Source organism: Papio anubis, chromosome 12 (genome assembly GCF_008728515.1).
Source record: "Papio anubis isolate 15944 chromosome 12, Panubis1.0, whole genome shotgun sequence".
NCBI classification, from domain to species: domain Eukaryota; kingdom Metazoa; phylum Chordata; class Mammalia; order Primates; family Cercopithecidae; genus Papio; species Papio anubis.
Genome location: NC_044987.1, coordinates 90081478 through 90094714, shown reverse-complemented (window position 1 = coordinate 90094714; position 13237 = coordinate 90081478). Strand labels below are relative to the sequence as shown.

Sequence of the window (13237 nt, the reverse complement as noted above, 5' to 3'; positions counted from 1 at the left end):
AAGATACAGGGGAAGTCTAATCTTCACGTGACACGGCATATTCTTCTAAATATGGGAAGCAGTATGCATGGCATTTTTTGGTGTTTTTTCTGTAACTGTATACTGCATTTCACATGCACCAATTGCTTTGGGACTGGTGGTAAAATAGCTATGTAAGTTGTTTCTAAAGGCTGTATTCTGAAACACCTTTCTAAATGCTCCGCTTAATTTTTTTCCCACACTGTAATTCATTGGTGGCCTTTTCTACAATGAATTGTTGGAATTAACCAATAAATCAGCAGGAAAAGACATGCCAATTTCCTTCCCAGTTGATAAATTACAGCGTGGGCTTGGCATAGTACGTTTTATTTTGTGAGTGTGTCCGTGTGTGTGTGTGTATGTGTGTGTATTCTCCCCTTCCCCCAATTTTCTTTTCAAGAAATTCTGGAATATTGGAGCTTCTATTTTGCTTGCCAATTTTAATAGGCAATACATAGTATTCTATTTCTATCATGTATTATAAAAATCTGTTAATCTATGGGTGATAGTTATTGACAATTAGAAAATAGTATTATTCCAGGTTTGCTCATATGCATTTGCTATAAAAATGATTTGCTTTTCATTCTTATACCCAATTTGTTTATGTTCATCAGAATTTCTCTACCTCTCAGGCCTCAGTTTTCTCAGTAACTAACATGTTATTACTATATTTAAAGAGCAGTGTTTCCTATTAATCCACAGATCAGTAACTGTAAATAATGCTGTAATCCTCTTTCTTTAACAAAATATTAATGTAGTAAAGAAAATAACATTTCTTCAGGGTGGGAATGTTTAATAATCTATTCTCATGAAATATAAGAAATCAACCCTGTGCCCAAATATATTACCAATAAGGCCCTCAGACAAATCTACTTATAAAATGACAATGCTGGTCAGTAACAGCAATAACAGTAGCTTAGTGTCCCTCTTGGGAAGCCATTCTACTATCTACATGTACAATGTGTTTTCTTTACATTCATCTCTTATTACTGTGTGGTGATATAAACAGAGAGGTCATTATGGATCACCCAGGCCAACCTGCCCTGAGAGCCCACCATCTACATGGTCTGGCTCACTTCTATGAGATAGAACCTCTCACTTCTTAGATTCTTCAGGATATAAGGTCAAGTTCTTAACTGATCAGGTAAGAACACAATATTTCAGATGGTTTTGGAGATGATTGATTGGAAAGTGACTTACCCAGTGCTGAGTGCGAAGTAGCCCATTGGTAGGTGTGCATTCTTTGTTCTGCAAAGAAGTGACAAAAGCCTTAGAGAGAATGTTGGGAAACATTGAAACTAATGGAGGAGAAAAAGGAAAAGTAGTTAACAAAACCCAAGACAATCAAGAAAAGACAGGGCCCAGGAGAGACAAGGCCATGGAAGTCAAAGGAAGTTAATGTTCATGAAAATTTTATGACACAGTCTCTGAGAGCAAACAGAGTCTAGGACAAGAGAAACTAAAATGTTCTTTTCTAACAGTGTTTTTAAAATAGTGTGCCCCTGTGCTCTGTCACCATTCAGGACCAGCATGTTAACACCAGGGCCAGACCTTTTAAATAATTCAGTCTCCTGACAAGGAGTAAAATATGGAATGTGAGAGAGACCTGGCTTAATAGAAAAATCACATAAAAAAAAAAAGATCTGGGAGTTGAATTGAGTGCAAGCTCCAGGTGAGGCACCAGTGTAAGACAGAAAAAAAGAGAAAGATACAACATGAATTAATAGAGAAAGGACATCATTAGCAAGGGAGATTAAAGTGATGCGCTAATAGATTAAATATGAAATGCTCTGGCCCACACTACAGGTGAAACTCTTTAGGAAGGACTTGTACAATTAGACTGTGACCAAATGAAAGCAGCCGAAATAATGAGAATGTCCAAAAAACATATTAATTGAGGAGAAGTTCCAGAAACAGAGAATGCTTCTTTAACCTGTATATCAACAAAAGTCTTAGCAGGAAACAGAATTCAGCTCAGATAGTTCAAGGGACTTTAATGAAGTGGCAGCTTACAAAGGTGTAGACAAGGTTAAGGGATTCATGGAGGAAGGACTATTGGACAGGAACCATATCACAAAAGGACATAAACACAACCAAAAATGTAGATACCAGTAAACAGCAAGAAGGAAATTCCCTACCTCTTTTTCCTTCTGATCTCCAAGTTCCTCTTGGTCCTTCCCTTTGACCAAACCGAAATGGGAATCAGGTGGCAAGAGAGCCTGTGTTTCTCTCTATAAGGTTTAGTTTCCTGGGACCTATACTAGGGCATACAAGGCAGAGAATGGATCACAGAGAGTGTTCAGGAAGGAGAACCAATAGAGAAAACTCAGTACAACTTGAAAAATAACAGACCTCAAATATTTGTAGAGCTGAACTATAGAACAACAGTTATTCATCAACAGTTATCATAGGGGAGCAGTATATTGACTCAGTGTACTGAAGAGCATGCTAATGATACAACCTACCTAACAAGGAAAGGGCCTGCCACCTAAATTAGTGAGTTCCCTATTTTTATGGAGTTGATCTGTAGTTGGATGGTTATTTGCTTGGGGAATTGTAGATGTAATTTCTGCTTAGGGTTCTTCAAATTCAGACACTATTATTCATGAGCCTTTACTATTTCCATCTTTCTCCCAAGATCAACCTAGTGTTTCCTTAAATATTATAATTCCTGTCACCCTTTTTTTTCCTAATAATATAGCCATCTAAGCTTCTTGGATTGCTAAAAATGTGGGAATTGATATCTCATGTTGAACATTGGCTTAAACATTACAGATAATAGCAAATTCTGTTCCCCAAAGGTGAATTATTCTCCTTTTGGATTACCTATGACATTTGGCTGCCTTCCTCCATTGCTTTGCATATTTAATAGGCTGTTTTTTAAAATCACTGTCACCTTCCCAAGAAAGCTACACTAATTGTTCCCCTTGTTTTATGTCTGTCAGATAAGCAAACTTGCCTCTTGTTTCTGTCTCCAGAAAATGCTTTCAGCCAATGCAATGTTAGAAGGAAACAGTCAACATATCCATGTGGTTTTATAGCAGAGGTACAGGAATTAGGAGAGAGACATGGGCTCCCATCCTGGATCTGCCACTAATTAGCTTTCTTAAATTATTCAAGTCACTTTAATTCTCCAGAACTCAAATGTATCATCTGTATAGTTAGGGGGTTGAATTTGCTTATCCTGGAGGAAAAAGGTTAAAGTCTATGGTTCTAGCTCTGTTTTAGAATCTCATACCTTACGAGAAGTTGGGTTTCCAATTCCCCAATCTCCTCACATTTGATCCCCTCTTGATTCAGGGCTTGCTAAAACAATCCCATAAAACATCACGTAGTTCACTGTTCTTATATTATCCTTGCTAATCTATCCCTTCAATTCACAGGTTGGATAATGGAAATTCTCTTTGTATCTCTGTAAACTAATCTATTATTGAAAACTATTATTGAGAATTTATTTTAATTTGCAGCCATTTGCCTTCTTAAGACAAAGGAATCTATCGAGACAACATATTGCTCACAGTACAGGACCAAAAATCTTTTCCCTACCCTACCATCCACCCAAGAAGGGCTTTAGTAACCTATAAATTAAAACCTAGTTTTTGGATCAGTACCACGACTGTCTCTTCTACCCTAAAAGCATCACCAAACACCTGTTCAGATTTCCACAAAACATAGTAACCTCTTTTGTTGAACTGAAGGTCACCTGTTTCAGAAGCCATTGTTTGTCTTTGACATCTAGTGGAAGAATGAGGATGAAGCAGTAAAGAGAGGCTCAAATAAGCTGTGGAGGGGGTATTTTTCAATGGAGATTAGGACACATCAAACTGTGGTCACTATGTATTGAGACCAGAGTTAGTTCAAGAAGTTTGAGCTAAGGAGCACATCTCTTTTCTTGACCTTTCCTCCAATACTGGGGGCTCCATCCCAGCATGGAAATCTTCCTGGGATGTTAATTTATTCCTCTTTTTGATCCAGCTCTATTAAACAGTCCTTGATGGCTATCAGTGAGTTAATCTAGTAAATCATACCTGTGAGCTTAATTAATGTTTATAAAATTCCTCAGGATCTTGGAACAAAAGGAGCTAAATGCTCAAATTAGAAAGTGTAACTATTATTATTGTGTGTGTGTGTTTTTTCCATTGAACCTAGCCCTCAGTTATATGGCATTGACGGTCCTGAGACTCTGAGATTCATTAATTTCAGCTGACTCTTAGGAGGACTTTGCGAGACTTTGCAAATGATCCTGGGAACACCTCATTTCAATTTCTGTAGAGTACATTATCTTTACTCATTAAAAAATTATCACAGTGATGGATTCTGCTTAATTTAAATTGACTTCTTTGTGGGGGGAAAAAGGCAATTAAAGTTAAGAAAATTTAAAAGGATTCCTAGGTGGGGGAAAGTATTTCAGTGGGACAATAAAATGGCAACTTGACACTCACACAACGTGATTCTTGTTTTCTCTGATTAGAGAAAGCACATTCTTCTCTGAGCTACTCTCTGAAGGCTTTTAGGCCAAATTAGTGAACTTGTGCTATATGGAAACGGTTTTGTACCAACCCTTTAAAAATAACCAAAGCAGATACTCACCTCTCAAAGTAGGAAATTAACGATAGTGTCTCAAACTGATAAGCAAAAATAAGGTTTGTTGTTTAGTGAGATGGAAATATCTTTAACATAAGAAATGGGGTGACCAACAAATAATACACATTTGTCTGAGACTACCTTGGTTTTACCACTAACAGTCCCCCCATCTCAGGAAACCTCTCAGTTTTGGGGAAACAGGAACTGCTGGTCACCTTTGAAATAGATATGAAGTTTAAAAGTGGTTTTTCAAATATTTTTGCAAGATAGAAATCTTAGCATGGCATATTTGATGTAGGCTAGGTTTGACAGATAAAATGCAGGATACCTAGTTAAATTTGAATTTCAGATAAAGAATCATTATTTAATATAAGTACATTGCAAACATTGTCCCAACTATTGCATGGAACATGTTTATATTTAAAGGTATTTATTGTTTACCTGCAATTCAAATTTAACTGAGCATCTTGTATCTTTATTTGCTAAATTTGGCTACCCTAATTTAGGTACCTCAAAAGAACCAAGAGGTGGGGAAAAGGACTAGAGCTTTTCTTTCTAAGCTTTTCAGTACTCTTTGAGTTTTAAATTATCTAAATATATGGTTTTGACTTAAAATTTACAATTTAAATACAATACAATTTTAGCAGAGAAGAAGGAAGGTAGCTGTACATGGCAGGGAAAGTAACATTGAAGCAGGAAGAACAAGTGGTGAATGGGGGACAGAAGAAAAAGACGGTAGGTTGAACATTATTTTGTCAAGCTGCTTCAGATAAAGGAAAGAGCATCACCTTCTAGAGGGTCTGTTTTTTTTTGCCTTCTTCCTTTTCTTCTTCTTTCTTCCTTGTTCTTCTTAGGTTTCATTAACTTCATTTCTAGTCATTGATTATTTTCACCTGAGTTCTTCCTGGCTACTCAGGGTTTTTCTTTTCGTTCTTTTTTTTTTTTTTTTAATTCCACTTAAGCCAGATTCTAACTTGACAGTTTCAAATATTTTTCAGAAGGTAGAAATTTGGCATTGTTTATTTGATTTGACTAGGTGCCAGGTGAAATACAGGATGTCCAGTTAAATTTGAATTTCAGATAAAGAATGATTATTTAGCATAAATATGTTGCAAACATTGTCCCAACTATTGCATGGGACATGTTTATATTTTTAACATATTTGTTATTTAACTGAAATTCAAATTTAACTGGGCATCCTGTATTTTTATTTGCTAAATCTGGTAACCCTGGTTTAAGTGTCCCTCTCCCTCTCCCCACCCCAGATGATATTTAGGGTGGGGAAATGATCAGAGACTGGAATCTAGAAAAGTTGGATTTGTTATTTAACTTCCCGGAGCCTTGACTTTCACATTTGAAAAATGAGAGTGTAGATCCAGATGTTCTCTCCATTCATTTCCAACCCTAAAATGTATACATTGAACGTACCTTGTTTGAGAATGTTCTTGACATAGCCAAAGATACCTCATTAACCACAGTTGAGAGATGCTGATCGGATCTGTCTCTTTCAAGAGAGTGATAGAGGAGAGGTTGGGCGATTTCCACTCTGAATCCTGTCTGTGGCCAGATTCTCTGAGGTAACGGAGAGATTCCTGAGAGGCTAAGAGTGCAAATCACATTTTATGGCTGTTTCGGAATTTGGCAGCCAAGAGACTCTGAACTAGACTTAAAAGTCACGAGTTATTTCCCATAGTGTCTGCGTGCGGAGGAAAGACAAATCGAGTATTACATGGCAGCGTCAGCCACAGGATATGCTGGGTACGTCATGTTTACTTCCAGAAACATGCACCCAGCTCCCATGGCCCAACAGAGATGACTCACCTCTTGTGACTGACTTTGGAGATTTCATATTTTAATACATTGAGCAATTTCCATGGATGAGTCGAATACACCACTTCAAATTTATAGCTGGGAGGCGGTGCAATGAGTAGCAAGTTCACAGGCTTTGAAGTCAGTTGGGGTGGAGTGCCAATCCTAATTCCACCCATACTGCTATGTGACCTTCAGCAAGTCACTTTATCATTATGTGTAATACATGGAATGGCTCAGGTTTAATGAGTGCTTACCATGTTCCAGTGCTACATGCTTTTTTTATTCATTTCAAAAACGCTTACCATGTCTGTAAAAGATAGGTAATATTATAAATTACAATTACAACATAATTTTCTCATATAATTTTATATTTTCAATTATGAATGAGGAAACTCAAGAGAGGTATAAAATCTGGCCAAGGTCACATGGAATGGAGAAGTGAAGCCAGGACCTGAAATCAAGTCTTATCTGTCCAAAACTCATGTTCTTTCCATTGTACTCATTGTCTCACACCTATAAATTTTCTTTTTCCCATGAGGGTTTTCTATCTCTACATAGTCATCTTTTCTGGTGGTGTTGTAAGTACTCAAGGATGTCGTATAAATAAAACAGACAGCACAGTTCTGGCACGTGTTAAATTGTTATTTTTATACTCTCTTCATTTGACAATGACTAGTAATCATAGTTAGCACTAACTGGAAGAAATAGGACGTTTGATTCGGGTTATTTGCTTTCTTCCCCAAGTCAAATGATCTGGCCACATGAAACCACTCCAAGTTAGGGAACAAGAATCTCAAGGTTTGAGGAAACTTCTCAACACATCTAAAGTAGTAAAATGTTGTTATTTTAGATAAGGTGTAGACAGACCATGGCCTCTGAGCCAAACCTGGCCAGCCACCTGTTTTTGGAAATAAACATTCTTTGGAGAACAGCCATGCTTGCTTGTTCATGTGTTGCCTGTGGTTGCTTTCAGGCTACAACAATGGAGTTGAGTGGTTGCAACATGACCCATGAAGCATAAACTATTTACTATGTGGGCCCGTAGAGAAAAACATTTCAAACTCCTGTTGTAGATCATACCAAATCAGCAACTATAATAATTGGAAAGTTTAGAAAGAAACTGGGCTTTGGCATCAGTTGGGGAGGGAATATTACAGTTATTTAATGCCCTGAGGATCCATATATAGGATATGCGTAACTGTGAACTGAGCTGTACATCCTTATGTGACTAATTTCCAAATGTACGTAAATGCTATTGTGATAGATAAAATTAAAAATGACTTAAAGACTTTATTAAATTCATAGGCACTTTGGGTCATTTGACCAACAAATAATAATTTCTGCCATGAAAGGGTCTCTAGAATTATTATTTTTTTTTACAAAGAAGGCCTAATGATGTAACAGAATGCGTCTTAGCCATCCTAACAAGTAAACCCAGCAAGTTTTAAAACAGTGTTTGAACATTGTTTCTTGTATTCCAACAATGTCTAAAGATGCCAGTTAGAAATAATTCTTAGCCATTTGCTTTTTAAAAAAATGTATAGCAGGTTATTTAAGATCCACAGGATGCCTCCCTTTGCAATTAAATACATTTTTAGAGATTTCTCAAAGTCGATGAAATACAGTTGCTTTTTTGTTATTTGTCTTGCTGTTTAATAATGTTAGATTCAGTCATTTTGATAATTCAGATTGATCTTCATCCCTTAAGCAGAAATGAATAGTTTATTTCTCTCGTAGATTGTTGTGTGTTTTATTGTTGCTCTTGTTCATTTTGTTTACTTTTCCATAGGTTCAGATTTTTTTTTCTTTTTTTTGCTGTGGGTGACAGGAAAACCAACTCAAAATGGATTGAGGTAAAAAGAGAAATTAATTGGCTCATAAAACTCAAAAGTCCACAGGTACAGCTGCCTTCAGGTGTGGCTTGATTCAGGGTTCAAACAGTGACAGTAGCATCTGGCTCTTGGTTTTGCTTCCTGTGGGTTGGTTCTATTTCAAGCTCTGTGAATTTCCAGCATGTCCCTCAGAGCTTTAAGGTGGCTGCAGATGCAGGCTTCACATTCACACTCTGCCAATTACAGTGGTAGAGAAAGAAACCTTCCTTTCCCTAGAAACACCAGCTAACCTATCCTCACACTGACTCTAATCCCCAAACCAATCCAAGGGAGGAAACAGGCTGGCTGGTTTAAGGCAATCCAGATGTATCCTTAGGGCAGGACTTGTGTCAACCCCATCCAAGCCATGTTGGCTGAAAGTGGAGGAGAGGGAATTACTCAAAGGAACCAGAGTACTATTGCTGAATGCAAAGGGGCAGGTAGGAGAGGGATGACTTGCATGAGGAGGAGGTGAGCAATCTATATTCTCTACAACTCTGAAGCAGCTTTTGTGCTCCCAGAATTGGTTTAAGTTTTGAATTACACAGAGGAAGTAGAACTTTGTAGTCAAAGGTAGGCATTTGGGAATCAGACTCCTGAAGTTCAAATTCCAGCTCCCCTTGCTTATTAGCTGTATGATCTTGGGCAATGTAACCTCTCTATGCTTATTTCCTTCTCTGTAAAAGGAAGATAAAAATACCTTATTTACAGGGTTGTCATGAGGACTAAATGGGTAAATATTCATAAAGCATTTTGAACAGTGGCCTATAGTAAACACTAGATGTGTGTTGTACTATTGTTATCATATTTTGGTTGGAAGTTGAAAGATAGGTCAAATAGGAACAGTTGATTTGGTGTTTCTGGTCAGGCTATCTGCGACTAAATCATTTTCTATTGCAATAAATGATATGATAGGACTGTCTCCGCTTAGCATTGGTTCCTTTCATATGAACCAGGATAGAATAGGTTATGCTGCAATAACAAGCAATACCCAAATCCTCAATGTCTTCAAACAACAAAGGATTATTCCACAATACTCCATGTCCCCCACAGGTCATCTAGGAGCTTTGCTCTACATTGTTGCTATTCTCACTTTGGAGCCCCAGATGACAGAACAGTCACAGTCCAGAGTGCTATTGATTTCCATGGGAGAGGGAAAGATAGGTAGCAGAGAAACAGAATTTTAATAGTTCCTCTCTTAAATAACACACATCACTTCTGATTCACATTCTTTTGAAAAAATAAGTCATGTGGTCATAAGCAGGTGGTACAGAACAGTCCTATCATGTGCCAGAAAAGAAAAGAGAATATCTGTGAACAGTCCTAATGCCCACCACACAATGTATTGATATGTATGCTTATAAGTGCCATGTCCTCAGGGCATGTACAAACTTTGTGAGAAATTTACATCTTGTGACTCTTCTCATAGTATCTAGTCCTCTGAACAGTGGGTCTTTAATCAATATTGTTCAACGTTAACCAATCATACTCTTGAGTCAATGGACCATTCAGATTCTTTTCTTTTCTAGAAAAGGGAATGAGAGAATAAGAATTCAGCTAAAACAAAACTAAAAAAAAAATCTACATACAAAAGTTCTGTCAGAATTAAATGAGATAATGTGCATGAAGTTCTTAGTTCAGTTTCTGGTGCATAGTAAACACTCAACATATGATAGCTAGCCTAGACCTTGGGAAATATATCAGCTTTAGACTATTTTCCTTCTTTGTTTCCTATTATTAACCATGGAAACAAAGATCATGGGTATTTGTACAGCCAGTCATCCACTGCCCATGAAGTGGTCTTTGTGAATGAGGATGGAGAGATTTTATCTTTTGAGGTATCTGACTGGTAGGTGAAGGTAGGTTAGAGGGACTATTTTTGAGGAGGCAAGAGAACTCACCACAGCTAAGGAAGTAGGCTAGGTGCCAGAACCAGCTTCATAGATGTGTGATCCATGCAGTCACACAGGGCTCCACAATTGGTTCGTAAACAAAAAAACTCCATGTTTTAATTTTGCATGGGGCCCCACATATTATGTAACCAGGCCTGTCAGGTGCAAATAATTCCACAGAACCTCTAGTTTCTCCTACCCTTCCCCTGACCCACCCCTCACTTCCCTAATGGGAACTAGCAGTGATGACAACAGAGGTGGGAAGCCACAGCCTCAAGGAACACCTAAAAGTAGAGAAGAACCAGTACTCACTTGCCCACAGTGAGAACAGGGTCATTTCAGGGATCTTGGGATCATGGCAGATGAGAGGGTATGGCTGATTTCAGGCACATTGCGTTGCTACTGAAGCTGTTCCAGCATGACAGGAAGGGAGAAGGGTAGACCTATATGTTACGTAGTTCAAGGCCATCATACTTGGAGCCTGAAACAATGAGTTTTGGCTATAAGTGCTCATCTAGGAGTGAAACTGAGGGATGCCTGTCTTCCTCCCAACTAGGAAAACTATTGCAGGACTCCATAAAAGCAGCAAGGATCAGGACCAACAGGCTTTCAGTTTAGACACCTCAGCAGGTGCTAGTCGAGGGTGGGAGGTGAGAACCAAAGAGCCCAGGAAACCTACAGAATGATTGAGGTCAGCACACTTGCAGCTTTAGGGTCTGGCTCCCTCATGTGGGATGTTAGACAAACCCTTGGAAAATTCTTGGGATTCTAGAACTTGTCACAGACTGGGGACATCAGAGACAAAAGATATTCTTGAGGTTTTTACCCTTATGAAACAGGAGAAACATTTTAAAGAATGCAAAAAAAGAACACAAAACAGAATCATGTACCCATAATCAGATTTGACACATTTTGACATTTTGACATATTTGCTCTAGTCTCTTTTTTCTTAAGATAAGTATTTCTAAACAGTAGAAGCCTTCTCGTATCCCTCATCTACCTCCTTTCCTTTCTTCCTTTTCCAGATGAAGTGGTGGTGTGACTTCTATGTTTATTGCAAATTCAGGTGTTAATAAATAATATACAGTAGCAGTTTTGAGGTTTTCAAATTTACATCAGTGGTAACATACATTATATATCCTTTGGCTACTCAGTATTTTAATATATGTTCGATATATATCAGTGTTGATAGGTAAAGATCTAGTGCATTCATTTAACATTTTAATTGATTGATAGCATGTCACCAAATGAATGAATATACTATAATTTATTTGTCTATATTTAGATATCATATATGTAGACAAGTACAAATATATAACATGTAATTATATATTAGTATATTTATCAGATATAATGGTATCCTCCTTTTGTTTCTTACTTTAAGGATAATATTTCTAAAGTTTCAGCACTAAGTGTGGTTTGCTAGAAGTTTTTCACATATGCTCTCTATTGTGTTGAGAAAATTTCCTGAAATTTCCAGTTTGTTAGTAGTTATTGTTTTACTAAATGCTTTTTTTTTTGCATCTCTTTTAATCTGTTAACATAATGAATTTCTCTGCTAGGTTTTTAAGGCAGACACTACTTGTTGACTATGAAACAGTTATTCTTCCCCATTTCTTTTGCTAACAGAATCTTGATTTTGTTCAGGCCATCGGTGGTGGAGGCTAATTATAATTATATTTTCACTGCTTTTACAGCCTCCCTTTCAGCTACAGGTGGCATTCTGGCCAGTGTGGCTGGTGATCTGTTAAGTGGAATTCTGCCAGGAAGACTCCAGGAAAAATAAAAGAGAAAAACATGGCAGATGGAACCCTTCACCCATCCTCCTTTCTCCTGTTTCTGACCTCTGTCTAACGTCAGAGCTGCCAGCAGCCCCTGTATAACCATGGGTAAAAGAGTAAAGAATCATCACTCCTGATATTGGTGAGCCACTGAACCAATACCAGCAACTGAATACCTCCAGATTTCTTTTTATGTGAGTAAAATAAATGCCTACTTGTTCAAGCCATTTTAAACAAGTTTCCTGTTACTTGAACTTGAACATCTTTCTAACTGACAACATTTCCATGATAACCATGTTCTTATATTGTTGAAATAGATACTACTTGGTCACCATGTATCTTAAATACAATATTGTATTTATTCTGCTAATATATTATTTAAATTTTTTGCACCTGTATTCATTGATGAGCGAGGTCCATAATCTTCCTATTAAATGCTTTTTTTTTTTGGTCTAGTTTTGATAGATGCATAACAGTGGATGTGCAGCTTTTCTTCTCAGTCTAATTTCTGGAATAATTCATATAAAGCTTATGTGTCAATATTAAAGACACCTGTCTGGATCTGATACTTTCTTTTGGTGAATAAAGTTCTCATTAATAATTTAGGTTCTTCAATTATTAGATGTACATTACAATAATCTGTTTCTTCTTGATTTAACTTTGGTAATAACTCATGGAGTTTTTTTTAAGTAAATTATCTGCTTTATGTAAGATTGCAATAGTACTAGAATAGAGTTGCTCATATTTTCTTGTGCTCTTACCATCGTCAATCCATCTAAAGTTTTCCTCTTTTTTCATTCTTAATACTGTTTGTCTATGATGTTTCTTTTTCCCATGATCAATCTTGTCAGTTTATATATTGCATTAGTCTTTACAAAGACTCAGATTTTAACTTTCATTTCTTCTCTTCTTTTTTTGTTTTCTATGTTATTATTTTCTGCACTTACTGTTTCTTTCCATTTACTTCAAGTGTGCAATACTGTTTTCATCTACCTCCTTGAGCTGATGGCTTTACTCATTTTCAATCTTTCCTGTTTTAAAATGTATGCATTTAAGACTACAATATTCCCTTTAAGTCCTTTTCTAGCTGCATTCTGACAGTTTAGCTATGTAGTGATTTCACTGTCATTCAGTTCCAAGCATGTCGCAAATTCCCTTAAGATTTCTGTATTAACCCTTGAATTATTTATAAGAAGGACTTTGTGTTTCCAACTATTTGGGATTCTTCCTTCTTTTTATGGTTGATTGTTCATGTTTTTGCGTCACACAATGTGGACTA

At 37.0% G+C, this 13237-nt stretch overlaps 2 long non-coding RNA genes across 2 annotated transcripts in view; one reads left to right on the top strand and one right to left on the bottom strand.

The window, feature by feature from the left end:
* The window catches only part of LOC108581934, an 8823-nt gene extending 3287 nt beyond the window's left edge, over positions 1-5536 (bottom strand). The window contains exons 1-2 of the long non-coding RNA XR_002517042.2: positions 2157-5536; positions 1219-1266 (exon numbers count right to left, since the gene is read on the bottom strand). This is a non-coding gene — a long non-coding RNA (uncharacterized LOC108581934). The remainder of the gene's footprint in view (positions 1-1218; positions 1267-2156) is intronic.
* Positions 1-13237, top strand: part of LOC108581933 — a 24928-nt gene extending 11691 nt beyond the window's left edge. Inside the window, exon 3 of the long non-coding RNA XR_001894856.3 lies at positions 11875-13237. This is a non-coding gene — a long non-coding RNA (uncharacterized LOC108581933). The remainder of the gene's footprint in view (positions 1-11874) is intronic.